Source organism: Taudactylus pleione, unplaced genomic scaffold, assembly GCF_031769625.1.
Source record: "Taudactylus pleione unplaced genomic scaffold, aTauple2 ptg000015l, whole genome shotgun sequence".
Classification (NCBI taxonomy): domain Eukaryota; kingdom Metazoa; phylum Chordata; class Amphibia; order Anura; family Myobatrachidae; genus Taudactylus; species Taudactylus pleione.
The window spans coordinates 22,872,645-22,889,089 of NW_028284417.1; the positions used below are offsets into that span (position 1 = coordinate 22,872,645).

The 16,445-nt window shown below is 43.2% G+C and overlaps 1 protein-coding gene across 3 annotated transcripts in view; it reads left to right on the plus strand.

The window, feature by feature from the left end:
- Positions 1-16,445, plus strand: part of CGA (glycoprotein hormones, alpha polypeptide) — a 69,004-nt gene that overhangs the window by 26,350 nt on the left and 26,209 nt on the right. Inside the window, exon 1 of one of the 3 annotated variants that reach the window (XM_088471996.1) lies at positions 15,988-16,043. The exons of the other annotated variants lie outside the window; for them this stretch is intronic. The gene's annotated coding sequence lies outside the window, so the exon portion shown is untranslated. Of the gene's footprint in view, positions 1-15,987; positions 16,044-16,445 lie in introns of those variants that run through there. 3 annotated transcript variants of the gene reach the window in all.

A 16,445-nucleotide genomic window follows, 5' to 3' on the forward strand; every position in this document is an offset into this window, starting at 1 on the left:
TGTTTAATTGAAAAGCCCATCAATGACCGAAGAAAAAGGCTTATAAATGTTTTTTCAACAATTATTGCTGCTTGGGTGTCTGCTGACACATTGATTGGTTATGGCACCATGACAATGCCAAGGAAGATTATGACATTCTGACAATCATAAATATTGAGAACACTGATATAGATGGGTCATTGTACCACTTAATATTGAATATAATTTGAGGGTCACAACCTCACATAGTTCTCTGTTATTACCTGGAATATTTCGTTTTGCTTTCCTAATTTTATTAACAATTATAAATGTTTGTGTGTTTTGATGTTGTTTGTATATATTGACACAATTCGTATATGTGTGACGGGCGTTAAACCTTACACAAATTGCATGGCTAACTTGATCTAAATCTTTTAATGCATATCTAATAAAAGCTAAGTATTTAATTTTATCTAATCAGCATAATTACAACAGAGTGCCCCCAAAAAGAGAGTTTTTCCCTCTCCTGTCTCTCTATCAGCATATATACTCTCAAGGGGAGCACCTCCACACTTAACATTAACAGCACCTATATAGAGGCATAATAACAATTTATGTGGACTACCTTGATAATAATAACAATTATTCTAATTGTTCTAATATCTGTGCTCAGATTAATTCCCCGATTTCCCTTCCCTTGGTTGAAACTCCTCAGAATATGCAGGGGCACTTACAGCCTATGTTGGTAGAGGACCAGCGGGCCTATGAGATTCTGGGGCCTCACTCACATTGATTGAGCCAGACCTGATTGCCACCACTGGGAGACAACAGACCAATATCCCCATTGCCAAGATACATCTCGACTGGGGAGCTGATCAAGTAATCGTGGAGGTCGGAGTACTCAAGGGGCTACCAGCCAAGGTCATCCTCAGGAATTATCTGGGACAGGGACTGTTGAGATGCTTCGTTCAAGTAGTGACCCAGAGCCAAACCCAAAGAGCAGTGACGCAGGTGACAGATACAGAACCAACCTACCCCGACCACAATGGTGAATAATTCCAGTCCCTTGTCCAGTACTTCAGAGATAGATTTGGGGGAGGTGGACCAGAGTGAGTTTCGACAGGCCCAATGGACAGACCTATCCCTAAGTAAATTAAGGAGTGCAGCTGACCTGGGGTTGGAAACAGCCGATGGGAGCAAGATAGTTTGGGAAGAGGAATTACTGTACCGAGTGGTCATTCCTCAGTCTGGACAGGAAACAGTCATGCCTACTAAACAATTGGTGGTACCTGCACCGTACAGAGCACAATTACTAGCTCTTATTCATGACATTCCAGTGGCCGGGCATTTTGGAACCCGTAAAACACTGGCCCTACTGTTGCGGAATTTATTCTGTCCACGGATCTCTAGAGATATTAAGCAGTATTGAGACACCTGCGATACCTGCCAGAGACTGGGGAAGACCCACCGAAAAGATCTTCTGCAACCATTACCTATTATAGGGGAGCCCTTTTCCTGTATTGCCATAGACCTGGCCAGACCATTAGCTATTCCCAGTCATACGGGAAAGAAGTAGATCCTAATGGTGGTGGACTTTGCTACATGCTACCCTGAGGGTGTGGCCCTGTCATCTATTGGCACAGAACATGTTGCGCAAGCATTGATGGACATATTCAGTCGGGTCGGATACCCGCAGTAAGTCTTCACAGATCAAGGTCCCCAATTCCAAGGTGAACTAATGCAAACCCTGTGTGAAAAGTGGGGGGTTCAACCTCTTCGGACCACCCCTTATCATCCACAGTCTAACGGACTCTGTGAATGTTTCAGTGGAACGCTAAAAAGGCTTCTACAAGCTTATGTGCAGTCTGAGGGGAGGGACTGGGAGTGAGCCCTTCAACAGCATCTATTCATTTATTGGGAAGCCCCACAGGCATCTATTGGAAATTCCCCATTTGAACTTTTTTATGGCCAGAAAGTGCAGGGGCCTATAGACCTGGTCAACGAGAGCTGGGAGGGAACGTTCCAAGAACACCAGCAGCCCATTTTACAATAAGTAGAGTATATGCGGAACCGCATGAGAAGATTGCTACAGTTAACCCAAAAGCATCTCAGGGAATCACAAGAGAGACAAAAGGAATGTTATGACACCCACGCTCAAGACTGAGAGTTGCATCCAGGGCAAAAAGTCATGGTGCTTATCCCAGTGCAAAGAAACAAACTGCAGGCCATGTGAGAAGGACTGTATACCATGGTAAGGCACACCGGACCGGTTGATAAAGGAGGGAAGTACCTACACACCTTCCATATAAATAGAATTAAGGCCTACCGTGTTCATCAAGTAGTAACAATGGCGGTATGTTGCCCTCCAATGGAGACACCAGAAACTGATCCATTGCTTGACCTTTTGGGAGCAGCTAAAGAGAAGAAAGGAGTGGAATCAGTCCAGGTGGGACAACAGTTGAATGCAGCCCAGTAGTAGGAGTTGTGGAGGATCTTAGCGGCTGAACAGGCCTAGTTTTCTTGTCTACCTGGTCGAACTCATCTGACCGCCCACCATATGGATACTGGAAGTGCTAGGCCCATCTGACAAGTCGCTTACCGGATGACTCCAGGTGTTATGAGGCAGGTAAAGGCTGAGATCGAAGAGATGCTAGCTTTGGGGGGTGATAGTGCCATCTAAAAGCCCATGGGCTGCTGGGGTTGTGTTGGTTCCCAAGAAAGATGGAACTACACAGTTTTGTGTGGACTATCGCAAATTGAATGAAGTCACCACCACTGACGCTTATCCTATGCCCCGTGTTGATGAGCTACTGGACTGGATTGGAGGGGCTGAGTTTGTCTTGACGCTGGACTTCAGCAAAGGCTACTGTCAAATCCCACTTACCAAAGAGGCCCAGGAGTGTTCTGCCCTCATCACACCGGAAGGACTATTTGAGTGGACTACCATGCCTTTTGGGATGAAGAACGCACCTGCCACATTCCAGCGAATGGTGAATGACCTACTGGAGGGGTGTCAAGACTTTGCCCAAGCCTACCTAGATGACAACACCATCTTCAGCCATACCTGGGAGGAACATTTAACTCAGGTGACAGAAGTGCTCAAGAGGATTAGACAAGCTAGCCCAGATAAGTGTCAGATAGGGATGGCTGAGGTTCAGTACCTAGGACATCGGGCCAGAGGAGGTGCTATCAGACCTGATCCGGCAAAGATGGAGGCTATTGCCAATTGGCCCCAACCTGTCAACCAGAACAAGTGCGGGCTCTCCTTGGAGTCACTGGCTATTACAGGAAATTTATACCACATTGCAGCACCATGACCAAGGCTCTGATGGACTTGCCCAAAAAGAGATATGCTCGAAAGATTGAATGGACTGTTGAGTGTGAGCAAGCTTTCAACACCTTGAAAGGCATGCTGACTCGAGCCCTGGTGTTGGCTGCCCCTGACTACAACAGAAAGTTTATTGTGCAGACAGATGCATCAGGGTGTGGACTTGGCAGTGTTGAGTCAGGTGGGAGAAGATGGTAGGGAACATCCAATCATGTATCTATCCCGTAAACTAGCTGACCGAGAGATAGCCTACGCCACTATCGAAAAGGAATGTCTAGCCATAGTCTTGGCCTTAAAGAAGTTACAACCATATCTTTATGGGAAATAATTTACTGTTGTCACTGACCATAACCCATTGAATTTGCTAAATAGAACCTCGGGGGAAAATGGGAAGTTGTTGAGGTGCAGTCTGGCGTTACAAGGTTTCAACTTTTCCATTTCTCACAAAAAGGGACGAGACCATCACAACGGTGACTGGTTATCCAGACGTGAGGAAACAAATATCAAGCTTCGCAGACCCTTGGGCCAAGGTGACAGGACACCAACATTGGGACCATGTCTGTCTCCTTGATTTAAGAAGAGGGAGGTGTGTGAGGAGGCAAGGGAAAAGGGCTTCTAGGACTTGTTCTGTGTTCTTAAATTGAAGCCCTCAGTCTGCAGAAGACTCATACAGGAAGTCTGTCAGCAGCAGACAGCAAGGGAGTGTTCCTGTTAAAAAAAGCCCTCCTCCTTCCTCTCTGGAAATACTGACACCAGGGCCCACCAATCAGAGAGAGGGAAGTATGGTGGTGCAGCAGGGGGAATTGTGGGGAAGTGTGTGTGTACAGTGTGACTCTGGAGTTCGGGGTGTTGTCCCCTCTCAGTGTCATTGGGTATCATCAACTCTGTGTGCCCTGCTACAGCTGTCATTGCTGACCAGGTAGGGAGGAGATACATAGCAGCTGGAAAAGACTTTGCTGAACTCTGAGTGCACTGTATTGATATAACCCTGCTTACTGTTTGCTGGATTTCTGTGTCTCCATGAATAAAGTTCATCTTGACTTCATTGTAACTCTCTCCACTGTGTGACCCTGAACCCCAGGATACTCAGGTCACCCGGTATCCTCACAACCGCAACTTGTATTTACGCCCAACTCTAAATAAGGTAAACAATTTGCACACCAATACTCTTTTTAATACAGCCATTATTTTGCAAACTATTGTATAACACTATAAACAGGCAGACTAACATCAATCGATGTGTATACAAAGTAAAAACATAAATTTGTTCAAGGATTATGGGGACAGACACATTTCTGCATGTTATGATTTTAACAATTGAAAAGCAATTTAACACTTGCCAGCACTTAGGTTAGATGTCAAGTGACATTCTAAAAAAAATGTGGATACCTTTAGGAGATTCCTACAGTGCCAGAGTCACCCTCCTCCAATTGTAAAGGGTGGCTACTCAAAAACTTTTATGTCTGGAGGCTCCAAGGAAGCAGTTGAGAATTTCTGAGATTCTCATTAGTTTGGCTATCTTGGCAGTTGCCTATTATAACTGAAGCTAAGAGGCTACTCAGGCATGCACAGTAAGATCAAATGATTAAAATCATGTGCCAGATGGAGGGCTGGTTCAGGAACCTTACTCATTTAATTTTCCATTCCTCATAACTTCCATGTTTGACCCGTATACCTTGAGAGGCTGGTCGGGAAATATAGTCTATGTAGATCTGAGGATGTAAAGATGTGATCTATTAAGTGTAAGCCCCATCTCTAGATATGCCTCCTAAGAGCCCCCTGTGCCATGGTGTAATGATATGTGCTGCTATTGATGATGACCATCGCATCACCATTGCGACCATTGGCCACAGTCATCGCCCATCTGCGTAAGCTTAGACTTACTCAGAATGGGCAATGGAACTGCTCAGCCATGGCCAGGAAATCTGTGTTGGAAGATGCATAACCTGTCCTCTGTACTTCCAGAAAATGGGGTGACACTCAACCATTTTCAGCAATGCTTGCTGGCCCCACCCACACCCTCCATCCCTAAATGGCCTCAGCATGTCAATCATGCTGCGGCTTAGGGGCAACACAGGCATGCTCGCAGATAGAGACCTGATAGAGTCCAGATTAACACATAAGTAATTCTCCCCCCTACCAAAAAAATAAAATAAATTATCATATGCAGGGATGTGTTTTTGTTTTTTAATGTTTCAGTAGACAGCACAAAACAAGGCTTCACATTCTCAAAAACACAATTGCTACAAAATGCTTTTCTCATTTATCCATTGGTGTAGTGTAAACACTAAGGTATATAGAACAGTGAAAAAAGATTTGACAATTTAAAATTGACCTCACAAAGCTCAATCTCCCTCTATACCACCATTGGTTTCCACGTACTTGAGTCTTCTAAGCTCCTACTGGAGCTGACTGCTTATAGTAGCCAAATTGCAAGAAATCCAGGCCGCCACCTTTCCAGCAAATGATCTTCCTATGGCTTCTGTTCAAAATGCTCTCCAAATTGTACAACAAACTGCAAGCCTCTATCAGAAACTATAGTTATAGGGATACTATGAAGACTAATTACATTCTGAATAACTAGATGGATGGATTGGCTTCCTTATAGTGATAGTTGTGATAGGTGCCATTATGAATGGAAGTAATCATTAGAATACACCTAAAATTCTCTGTATGGCCGAGTTTGCTGGGTGATATCCAATCAATAATAGCTTCTACTCCAACTGGGCTACTAGATAACCCACTGGGGGGAATGATATAGCCCAAAAATGAATACTCTCTTCAGATTTGCATTTTTCAGGTTTAACATAAAGCTGATTCTGCCTTAATGTTTTTAGTACCATGTTGACTTGAAGACAATGTACTGTAAATATGAGGATGCTGTCAAAATATACCTCCATTAATTTACATAAATATTCTCTAAAAACTTTATTAACAAAATCTCGAAACACTGTTGGGCCTTTACATATCTGAAAGATATCAATCACTAAGCATTCATAATGCTGAGTATGTGTTAGATTATGTTTTCAATTCATCGCTTTTCTAGATCTTCCTGAAATTATAGGCTTCCACAAAGTTTATTTTAGAAAATAAGGTGGATTCTTGTTTTTAATGAGGATTTATAAATCCCCAGTAGTCAATACAAATGTGGAGAGATGCTTAATTGGAAGGTCTTGAATTAGCAGTTAGATTCCCATATTAGTATATTGGCATGTGTAAATAGAACAGTAAATAATGTTTTAAAAGTCCTACATTAATGTTTAGGTTATTAATAGGTTCTTCACTTAAGGGATGTAGACTCATTTTGATAGTATATCACATAAAGGTAATTCTAATCACTGGGCATATGTTAATTCCTACAGTTCTCTGTTTTAGCCGATTGGTAACATTGTATCAGATAAACTACAGTGTATCTCTCTGAAGCATTAGGGTAAATAATAAACATTTTCATTAGTCTATTTAATATTTATTTTTTGTTTAAGAGTTACCTGTCACTGACTGCCAGAGGTGCAGACAACCCCTTCCCTGCTACCGAATGGGGATTTAATAAAAACATTTTTTTTCTTTTACAAAAGCCTGCTTTATTTATTAGATATTGTGATACATTTTATTGTCTATTACTGTGAGAGTGCACTCTCGAGATCAAAGAATATTATTGTATGCTTTCTGGGGATTTGTATACAAATTGGTTTTATCAATAAATTACATTTTAATTGACCTCTTGGATGGGCATTCTGTGATTACAGCTCATATATCAGTAATTGAATTGTACTATCACTATATTCCAGTGATATTCAGACTAATTTTATGTGAATCTGCATTACTGTATTCTAGGGTTCATTATTTCTAAGTAGACGCCAGAGTACCATTTTATGTATGAGTTATACAAGTAGCAGACATTTTTCTGGAGGTCAATGTAAAGGGTTTGGTATATTTTGTCGACATTCATTGTTTCAACATTCATAATGTCAACATGAGAATGACAACATGGTTGTAACGTCGACATGATTAGAATGTCAACAAAACTGTGTGTCCCGATGCAGTGCTGACTTACTGGCTATTGGATTTTGAGCAGCTCCTGTGGTGTCTTCTGGGTACGGTCTTCAAGTGAGGGTAAGTTCCAGCTGTCATCCATTGATGAGCAATGCCTCTAACCCTAACTCAGCCCTTAGTGTCTCAGCTCCTGCATTCTAACCCTAATGTCACCATTCTGCATAATGTCTATCTACATTTCAAGAATGTCAACATCATAACTGTTAACATTGTGGTGTCAACATTATTACTGTTGACATTGTGATTGTCAACATTGCATCACTATCTCACCTACCATAGCCTCTGCAATGGAGGAAAATATGTTTGCAGGTGACAAATCATGGAGAGAAGTGCTGGTATGACATATCATTAATTGTATAGCCCACTTCAACCACTATGTACCAGACCATTCGTTTCCTTGAAAACAAGGATTGGGACACCTCATAGGAAAGTCAATATTTGGATGAAACCTTTTAGTTCAGCTATAAAGTGCATTGGGTCCCTAGAATTAGGAAAACCCTGGTTAAGGCAAGCTTAAGGGAGTGACTGCGGAGGCCCAACTTTTCGCCCAGTAGTGTTGGACCCACATAGAGACTGGGATCATCTGCTTGTGCTAGGAGACCTCGGACTGCACCTAATCACACAGGTTCTTCATCTGGCTCTTAACTTGTAAAAATAGGGACTGAAAGCCTGATTCAGCAAGGATCGCAACTGCTAACGTGTACTCAGATGGACGATTCTTGCATACAGCATATGCATCGCAGTGCGTATGAACGAAGGCACCACTGCGATCGCACTGTGATCACACAGACCAGAAAAGAAGAATATCTGTACATGGCGCACAACAAAATAAAATATAACCTTTATTACATATAAAATATATGATATATAAAAATAGCGAAATATAAAAGATAGTAGTGTAGAAATTGTGAATAAAATATCGAATGTGATAAAAAATTGCTCTATGCCCGTTTATGATCTTCAAAATTTGTGTCCTGTCTTCAATTTATGAGCATTTAACATATGATGAGTTATTATAAATAGGCCGAGATCATCTCAAATTTCAATATTAGTCTATTTTATGAAAATCACATATAGAATATATGGAGTGTAGATATTGTAAGAGATTATCCTTAATAGGATTTATGTATACATAGTGTAAATCTCTTATTGTTTGATAGAAGCGTATAGGGATCCCTTATATCATAGGCTGCATTGCCTTATATATTCACTTGTATCACTGCAGTATCCTTAATTGTTATTATTTGTAACCTTCCCTCACTTACACCATTAATGCTGGCCATACATGCTACAATTATCGGGACGATCCGCCCGATATCGGCGGATCGCCGCGATAATTGTAGCGTGTGGGGGGGCGACCGAGGGTTAAATATTGCTCGGTCGGGCATGCTGGATTGTCCAGCATGCCCGTCCGATGCGATATTTAGCGGGTAAACTGTCGGCCGCATCGGGCAGTGTATGCCCAGCGCGGCCGACAGACAGACATTTCCTGTGTTCCTTCCTACGGAAGGAACAGGGAAATGTCTCCGCCCCCGGGGGCGGAGCGCGGATGTCGGGCTATACACTGTGAGATTTCTCTCACAGTGTATGCCGGCGACTTCTGCGGCTGGCAGGCTGCCAGATAAAATGTCTGTCGGTCTGACAGACATTTTATCTGGTAGTGTATGCCCAGCATAAGTTATATGTGTTCTCTTTCTCAGTAGATCTATATATTTATCTTATGCTTCTCTACAGTTTATTATAAATGACTTCAGTCAGAGTTTGGTATAAATGTTGCCAATTATAATCTCAGTTGCAACATGTGTAACAATAAATCTCAGCTTATTCACAGCCTTATATCTTGCTGTGTTCATAAAAACATACATTTTTATGCTACTTGAATATTCCAATAGTCATAATCTCACCGTTATAACCATTCAAATAAACGTGTTTAATTCACCAAAAGCCGACAGAGATTCCTTTATTGTATAACTGAATTATTTTTCAATGTGCATTAATAGCTGTTCAGGCATCTTATAGTGCCTTTATAGTTGTCTGTTAATTATTATAGCCCCAGCAAACGTATAGACGTTATTCAGAACAAATTTCTCTTTTGTGCGTCATATACAGATTATTTTCCTTTCTAGTTAATGTGTATCCTATTTATCTTAGGCAGCATCCCCGATATCCAGGAGAAAATCAATATTGTGGATTTATGGAATGCATTATTTGGGGTCCTTCTTATATGTAACAATGGGCACGATTCTATTCTATGCGATGTGAATAGCGCCGAGAGATAGCTCCCGGAGCTATTCAATTGTGCGCGGTGTTTAGTCGGAGAATGCCCGTTCTCGTGACTAAACAACCTGTTTAAGGCACGATAACGGGCATTCCCCGACCTAACTTCCCGGCACAGTGCTGTTTTCCCGGCGCTAAGGACAGAAAACAGCCTCGCACCGGGACTTTTGTCGGATTTCTGCTTTCATCCCAGGGGGGATGCGAGAAGAAATCCTAGTCGGACTTGGCAGCGTGGTGTATTGAATAGCTCCGGGAGCTCACTCCTGGCGCTATTCACATTGCATAGAATAGAATCGTGCCCAATTAATTTCCTGTGCAGTGGACTCTTCTCTGATCACGCAGATCCATCGCAGAGGGGGTGGTGACGGGAGTGTGGTTGGCTAAACGCATGCATGCCTGTTCGTTTGAACGCTGTTGCATGGGTGTGCATAAATTAGCTGCTACAATGGCATACACAGATTGAGTACTCGCTGCGTACAGGAAGGTTAGCAATTTCTGAGTAAGGTCTAACCTGCTGTAATTGTGCGTGAGGCTCCGATGGTACACGATGTTATGAAGGTTTGCAGGGTAAGACGGATGTGAGATAGCAGTAGTGGGTGTCTCTATACTGCTGTGCAACTGCTCTGTGATTGAATTCATTAGCATATAGTCGCAGCGTCCCTGTGTGCGATTACGGATCTGCAATAGCGATCCGTGCTGAATTAGGCCCTGAGATATTAGATTCCACCGACCTGTGTGTCAGACACAGCCAAGTCCATACCTTCTTGTGAGGGTCCCTGGTAAATACTGCCGGCACATTAGACTTCGCACCTCAGGCATAGGTCTAGCCAACTCCCTAAATACGGGCCGCATCCATAATCCATCCGAGAGTTGTGACAGAATGTGACATGGATGCTGCTAGTAATCCATCACCACGAGATCTGCTCGAGAACTTGCTAGAGTCGAGAAGCAAGAACAAGACCAGGCTCAGATTACGCAGTCTTTGCAGACACTAATGCAGCAAGTCGGTGTCGGTCAAACACCTCCGGTACAGCCAGGCCCATCCACTACTGCACCAGTCACAGGAGCTTCCGCACCTATAGGGATTACGAATCCAACAAAGTATGATGGGGATCTTACAGGTTGTCGTGGATTCCTGAAGCAGTGTTTGATCCAGTTCGAAGTCCAGGCAGCAAGCTTCCCTTCAGACAGAACAAAAGTGGCTTATATAATCTTGCTATTGTCAGGTCAGGCATTGGCTTGGGCCTCTCCATTGTGGGAAAGGAATGATCCGCTAGTCAACAACAGCGCTGAATTCCTGAGAACTTTTCGGAAGGTCTTTGATGAGCCTGGATGGGTATCCTCTGCAGGATCGGCCATTTTACAGCTGAAACAGGGAAATCAATCTGCAGGACAGTATGCAGGACAGTATGCAGTTTCGAACCCTTGCTTCTGAGTTGGGGTGGAAAAACGAAGCCCTGGTTGCCGCCTTTATGCAGTGTCTGTCGGATCAAATTAAAGATGTCCTTGCATCTAGGGAATTGCCAACTTCTTTGGACGACTTAGTCTCCTTGTGTATCCGAGTGGATCTTAGCCACAGAGAGAGAACACGGGAAAAGGAACAATCTCACCGCTTCACCTTGAAGCTTGCTCCACGTTTCATGGCACCTACTGAGCCCCTAGAGGAACCCATGCAAATTGGGAAATCTCGCCTTCCTGCCGCAGAAAGGGATAGGAGGTGTAAAAATAAACTTTGTTTGTACTGTGGTGAACTAGGTCATCCTCTCTGGCTGTCCAAAGCATCCGGGAAATGAGAAGGCCTAACTGATCAAGGGGTGGTCAGGTTAGGTGCATTCCAATACACCCCAAAAAACAGTGTTATGTCCCAGTTTTCCATCGATGTAACTCTGATTGTGGGAAATTCATCCGAAACCATCAAGGCCTTCTTAGATTCAGGTGCCGATGGCAATTTTATTACGGCTAAGAAGGTCCAAGAGTTAAGGATTTCGAGTATGCTGCTACAAAAACCCCTTTGCATTATTGGAGTAGATGGGAATAAACTTCCTACGGCTACCATTCACTCACAGACGACAGAAGTCACCATGCAAATAGGGGCCCTTCATCGAGAATTGATAACATTCTATATTCTCCCGTCAGCTGAGAGTCCGATCCCTGGCTCCACAAGCATGCTCCTGTTCTAGATTGGAAGGATCCTCAAATTCTGTCGTGGGGGACTGAATGCAGTGGGTCCTGTTTATCATTTGTTAAACCTCCACACCGTGTCATTCAAAGTTCAGTTGTCATTCCAGAGGACTTCCAGTCCCATATCAATCCTTTAGAAACGTGTTCAGCAGAAAGGCATCGGAGAAGCTTCCTGCTCACCAGGAATGGGATTGTGCTATTGACTTGCTACCGGGGAAGATACTGCCCAGTGGAAGAATTTTTCCCCTTTCGCTTCCAGAGTCCCAGGCTGTAACCGGATACGTTAAGGAAAATATGGAGCGTGGCTTTATCAGGGAGTCTAAGTCACCTGCCGGAGCCGGTCTGTTCTTTGTCAAGAAGAAAGATGGAGGCTTGATACCATGTATCGATTAACGGGGCCTGAATGCAATCACCATTAAGGACCGGTACCCCCTACCGCTGATTTCTGAACTTGTTGACCGAATAAAAGGGGCAAAGATTTTCACTAAGCTGGATCTCCATGGGGCCTACAACCTAATTAGAATTCGGTCTGGGGACGAATGGAAGACAATCTTTAATACTCGTGACTGCCACTACGAGTACTTACTCATGCCCTTCGGATTAAGCAATGCCCCAGCAGTTTTCCAGAAGTACATGAATCATATTTTCCGGGACTTGTTGTATAAATATGTAGTGGTATACCTGGACGATATCCTAATATTTTCTGAGGATATAGCAAGTCATCGTCAACATGTTTGTGAGGTAGTGTCACGGCTCTGGGCTAATCAGCTTTTCAGCAAACTGGAGAAATGCTCTTTTGAGCAAAATTAACTAACATTTCTGGGGTACATCATTTCGGGTTCCTGCCTTCAAATGGACCCAGAGAAGCTTGCTGCTATTGTCAATCGGTCCCGTCCAGTTGGGTTGAAAGCTATACAATGCTTCCTGGGTTTTTACAAGTTCTACCGCCAGTTCATCAGGAACTACTCTTCCATTGCTGCTCCCATCACTGCTCTTACCATAAAGGGTCAGCACTTCCTTTCAGCACCCATCCTGAGGCAACCTAATTGTGACCAACCTTTTTTTTTGGAGGTGGACGCTTCCACAGTTGGTGTTGGGGTAGTCATGTTGCAGAAAGATAAAGAAAAAAATGGTACGCCTGTGGGTTCTTTTCCCGAAAGTTCTCTGCAGCAGAGAGGAACTATGCTGTTGGTGATAAAGAATTACTTGCCATTAAATTGGCTCTACAAGAATGGCGATACTTGTTGGAAGGAGCTAATTTTCCGGTAACAGTCTATACCGATCACAAGAATTTGACGTACCTCAGGACAGCTCACTGTCTAAATTATCGTCAGTCCAGATGGTCTTTATTCTTCGATCGATTTAATCTAGTGATTACTTACCGGCCAGGCAATAAAAACATCAAAGCCGATGCCCTGTCTCGAGCATTTAATTCTGCTGAAATGGAAGAAGTAAGGGAAGACAAGGCAATTCTAAACCCTGCTTGTTTCATAGCAGTCACCAATAAGGTCAAGATTCCTTTGAGAAAATCATTCATAACACCAGAACTCTGGCCTAAATTGCTTCAGTGGGCACATTCATCATGTTTCAGTGGGCATGCAGGAGTTAGAAAAACCTTGGAGCTGATCCTTAGGAGGTACTGGTGGCCATCGATCCATCAGGATGTAAAGGACTTTGTGGCAGCATGCCACATCTGTGCTCAACACAAGGTTCCACCACACTCTCCATCAGGTTCCCTGCTGCCACTACCAGTGCCTGATAGTCCTTGGACTCACATTTCTATGGACTTTGTGACTGATCTGCCTTCATGTCAAGGTTCAACACAATTCTGGTGGTGGTGGATATATTCTCCAAAGCCGCTCACTTTATTCCTTTAAGAGGTCTACCTTCAGCACAAAAACTGGCGGAAGTGTTCATAAGAGAAATCTTTACGTTACATGGGTTCCCTAAGGACATTGTTTCCGACCGAGGGGGTGCAGTTTACATATAAGTTCTGGAGAGCATTATGCAGGTGCTTTGGCATCAACTTGAGCTTTTCTTTGGAGTATCATCCCCAGAGTAATGGGCAAACTGAGCGAGTAAACCAGGAATTGGAAAAATTCATTCGTATGTATGTTTCTGCCAGTCAAGATGACTGGGTCTCTCTGCTGCCTTGGGCTGAATTTGCCCACAATAATCTATAACATGAAGCATCGGGACACTCTCCATTCTTCGTGCAGTATGGTTTGCATCAAGTGTTACCGGAGTTACCAGGCCTTCAATCAGTATAATTTCCAGCCGTGCATGGTGCAGTGAATCATTTCTTTAGGATCTGGAAAATGGTAAAAAGGAATTTACATGAAACCTCTTCAAGGTACAAGCTGTTTGCAGACAGGAAAAGGAGAAGAGGTCCAGTGCTGGGACCTGGTGATAAAGTCTGGTTGTCATCCAAACATCTGAGGTTAAGAGTGCCAACAATGAAATTCGCTCCCAGATTCATTGGCCCTTTTCAGATTTTACAAGTGATCAATCCAGTAGCATATAGTCTGAAACTTCCGAATACTCTAAGAATACCTAATGTGTTTCATATGTCTCTTCTCAAGCCTCTGGTACGTTTTTCTACTCCTTGCAGTTCTCCTCCTGCGATTCTGGTAGACCATCAGGAGGAATATGAAGTGAAACAAATTCTGGACTCTAGGGTTTCTAGAGGAGCTGTTCAGTTTTTGGTGGATTGGAAGGGGTATGGTCCTCAGGAACGCTGCTGGGTCAAGGCCTCAGACATCCATGCTCCTCAACTTCTTCAGAAGTTCCACCGGAAGTTTCCTAGCAAACCATTTGTGGGGTGTTCGGTGCCCACCCCTAGAGGGGGGGGGTAATGTCACAGTGCTCCGGACACCAGCTTGTACTTACCGGGTCCGGCAGCACTGGAACCTCCGGCGGCAGGCAGCAGGCGGAAAGTCCCCGGCGCCCGCTGCCGTGACGTCACTTCCAGGTCTCCCTCTCCAGTGCAGGCGGCCGCGGCTCTCCTAGGAGCGCATGCACCGACCTGAAAATAATTTAGAGGGATAGGCGCGCCAAACGTGTAGTCACATTTGGCGCGAGAATTGGACTTCTCCCTATAAGAGGGAGTCTCTGGGACCAGACAGGTACCAGAGTATAGGCTCATTCACCATACTCCAGCATTCCTGTGATACTCCGTTACCTGATTCTGACCTTGGCTTTGTTTGTGACCATGATTTTGCCTGACCCCTGATACTGCATCTGATATCTGGTCTTGACTTTTGCTATTTCCTGTGACCTGATTTCGCTTGCTCCCTGGTACCATCTAATCCGTTTGGTTCTGACCGGCCTGTCAACTACGCTATACGTCTTCTCCAGAATTTACCAGCACCTGTATAAGGGAACCTATCCTGAGGGCTGCGACCTGTGATGTCAAATGCAGCCAAGTCCATACCTTCTTGCGAGGGTCCCTGGTGAATACCGCTGGCACATTAGACTCCGCGCCTCAGGCATAGGTCTAGCCAACTCCCTAAATACGGGCCGCATCCATAATCCATCCGAGAGTTGTGACATAAGATAAGTGAGAGCAACTTCTACATAGTCTATACAATAAGGATCACAAAGAAATAGCTATATGGCTATCAAGAAACTACTCAGAGAGTTTAGAATGGGGTCATCTGCTTCCAGTTTAGGGTTGACCTAAGCTAGATATTCTCCATAAAGAAAAGATAACTCCCACCTTGAAATAGTCCATTGGGTAAATCACTAGCATTATAAGACAGCATTTTGCTACGAGCACAGTGAGCTTCACTTTCCCAGAGTTTTTTCCTTTAATACATTTGACAGTTTGAAAACTACCCTAAAATCAGTTAAAAACCAGATATCTAGCAAAACAGCAGCTTGATCAATCTCCCTGAAGAAGTTTCAGAAATAAGTACATTTTATCCTTAAGACACAATATGAACAGAGGATTCAGAAATTAATTCTCAATTTGTTCTTGTTGATGTTAACTTGACACTACCAGTACGGTAAGAGGTGCATTTAATTAATTTTAAAAACATGGAATGATTAAGTGGATACAAAAGTAATTACATCAATAGGTTCTCTGCATCCAACAGACGGGGAGTTGATCCCTGGCTTAGCTGCTAAATGTTACGTTATACATGCAAGTAGTATAAAAGGAGAAAGGCAAAAAGTCAGTAGCCACAGAAGTTCAATCTGACATCAAGTGATCATCGAACCACGCTCCCCGTACCAGAGGATATAGGTAACATCTCTAAACTGCTTTTTGGGGAGGATAATTCTTTAGAAATAGAGATGACAAACATATACATTCTTTGATGCAGTATATATTAATTGTGTAGAATTGCCACTATAAAATGTTGATGCATTAGTCATGTTTGGTCAAACAGGATTAAACCAATGTTTCCATGATATCATTGCACTATGGATTTAATTTTTTTAATTTATTATTTATTTATGAGCTGATAAGCATAAGGGAAATACATCATAACCAGGTAATAAGTAATATTTCACTAAATGTTCAAATAAACAAATCTATATAATCTAATCTCTAGATATAACTTGATTTCCGTGCAAATATCTATTTATTAACTACCACTTGTAATTAATCTTAAGGGATGTGAATTTCCAAATTCTAAATAGCAGA